The sequence below is a fragment of the Octodon degus genome, unplaced genomic scaffold (genome assembly GCF_000260255.1).
Source record: "Octodon degus isolate 3935 unplaced genomic scaffold, OctDeg1.0 scaffold00012, whole genome shotgun sequence".
NCBI lineage: Eukaryota > Metazoa > Chordata > Mammalia > Rodentia > Octodontidae > Octodon > Octodon degus.
This window is the reverse complement of record NW_004524588.1, coordinates 7,114,558-7,117,194: the sequence shown is the minus strand read 5'-3', so window position 1 is coordinate 7,117,194 and position 2,637 is coordinate 7,114,558. Positions and strand designations below refer to the sequence as shown.

Genomic DNA, 2,637 nt, shown 5'->3' with positions numbered 1-2,637 from the left:
ATATGTCTGAGTCCACAGTGGGTTCAACTAGCATTTCCTATCTGTTTGTTGATTTGCTCTTGCATAGATTGATCCTCTTATAACCTGAATTATTATGGCTTTCTGTAACTATGTTCTTTACAGTATGTATGAATCTGCAGTTCTCACATGAAGAACTAAAATCCATTTCCTCATTCCAAGAATCTAGGCTAGGCTAGTGACTTGCTTTGGGCAGTGGAATTTGGTAAAGATGATAGCATACAAATTCTCTCAAAATGGAGGTAAAACTGCTGCCCAGTTGCCTCCAGCCCAATTCCAGCCATCACTGTCGCCAGTGGGAGGAGGACCATGATCCAAAGGAACCAGAGCAGTTGAAGAAGCTATTTTATTGGTGGTCTGAGTTTTAAAGCTACTGACATAGTTTAAGAAAACACTCTGAGAAATGGGGCACATTCACAGATTGTGTGGTAATGAGAGATCCTCAAACAAAATGCTCCCGAGGGGGCCTGGGAGATGGCTCAGTAGAATAAGCACTTCCCTGACAAGTGCAAGGGCCTGAGTTCAATTCCCAGTTCTGAAAAAAAAAGACAGACAGACAGACAGACAGACAGACAGACAGACAGAAAGAACGCTCCAGACGCCATAGTTTTGTGACTTACTCGTGTTGAAGAAGTGGATGCAGCAATGTGTGCTCAACCACACAAAGTTGATGGGCGTGTAGTGGAACCAAAGAGAGCTGTTTCTAGAGAGGATTCAGTAAAGCCTGGTGCCCATCTAACAGTGAAGGAAATTTTTGTTGGTGGTATTAAAGAAAACACAGAAGAATATAACTTGAGAGACTACCTTGAAAAATATGGCAAGATTAAAGCCATAGAAGTTATGGAAGACAGACAGAGTGGGAAAAAGAGGCTTTGTTTTGTAACTTTTGATGATCATAACACAGTTGATAAAATTGTTGTTCAGAAATACACTATTAATGGGCATAATTGTAAAGTGAAAAGTGCCCTTTCTAAACAAGAGATACAGTTTGCTGGATCACAAAGAGGCCATGGAGGTGGATCTGGAAACTTTCTGGGTCATCGAGGAAACTTTGGAGGTGGTGGAGGGAATTTTGGCCATGGTGGAAACTTTGGTGGAAGAGGAGGTTACGGTGGTGAAGGAGATGGCAGCAGAGGTAGTTATGGAGGAGGTGATTGTGGAAACTATGGTGGTAGTCCTGGTTACAGTAGTACAGGAGGGTATGGTGGTGGTGCACCAGGATATGGAAACCAAGGTGGTGGATACAATGGTAGTGGAGGAGGATATGATGGTTATAATGAAGGAGGAAATTTTGGTGATGGTAACTATGGTGGTGGTGGGAACTATAATGATTTTGGAAATTATAATGGACAACAGCAGTCAAACTATGGACCCATTAGGGGCCAGTTTTGGTGGAAGAAGCTCTAGCAGTCCCTACAGTGGTGGTTATGGATCTGGTGGTAGAAGTGGTGGATATGGTAGCAGAAGGTTTTTTAAAAAAAAACAACAGAAAAGGGCTACAGTTCTTAGCAGGAGGGACAGCGAGGAGTTGACAGGAAAGCTGCAGGTTACTTTGAGACAGTTGTCCCAAATGCATTAGAGGAACTGTAAAAATCTGCCACATAAGGAGTGATGATCCATAGTCAGAAAAGTTACTGCAGCTTAAGCAGGAAACTTTTCTGGTTCAGGACTGTCATAGCCACAGTTTGCAAAAAGTGCAGCTATTGATTAATGCAATGTAGTGTCAATTAGATGTACATTCCTGAGGTGTTTTATCTTTTGTAGCTTTGTCTTTTTCTTTCTTTTCATTATATCAGGTATACTGCCCTGTAAATTTGGGTAGTGATACCAGGCATAAAAAATTAAGGAATTTTTAACTTTTCAAGAAAAAAAGTTCTTTGTCCAAGGAAGGGCTGATCACAGCTAAATCCAGAAGAACACACACACACACACACACACACACACACACACACACACACAGAGAGAGCATTAATTCCGGAGGTAGTTTATCACACAAAAATGAATAATGTATGTATTTAGACCACATAAGTTTTAAGTAAAGTCTGATTTAGACCTTCTTTTAAAAATATTTTTTAAATTTATTTATGTGTTTATTGTATACAGGGTCTCTCTACACAGCTTGGACTCCTAGTGATCCTCCTGTCTCAGCCTCCTCAGTGCTGGGATTATAGGCATGTGCCACCACACCAGTGCACTGTGGCTTGGCATGTGGTTTTAGGGATTGAACCCCATCCTTGTGCATGCCAGGCAGGCACTTAGACTGCTGAGCTATCTCCCCAGCCCCTAATTTGAACTTTAAATGATACTATTAAAATAAATTATTTTTGAAATGGAAGCCTTGTTACTTATATACATGAACTACATTATACATTTTAAATGTAGCCCAAGACAATCCCTCTTCACCTGGCACAGTTCAGGCCAAAAGACTGAATATCCAAGACCTGGACTCTACTCTCCTAACTATGATATGGCTCCCCACAGTTAATAATTAGAATATTTACTGAAGAAATGAGCTACATTGTGGTGAGATGAGTTCTCTTCCTTTCAAAAATTCTCCTGCAAAAGCAAAACACCTGAAAACCTACAAAATACACTGGTTTAAATGCTACATTTCCACAC

General features: G+C 40.7%; 1 pseudogene; it reads left to right on the top strand.

Moving 5' to 3' along the window:
- Positions 1–254: 254 nt before the first annotated feature.
- Positions 255–1,483, top strand: LOC101591843 (annotated as a pseudogene).
- The last annotated feature ends 1,154 nt before the right edge of the window (positions 1,484–2,637 follow it).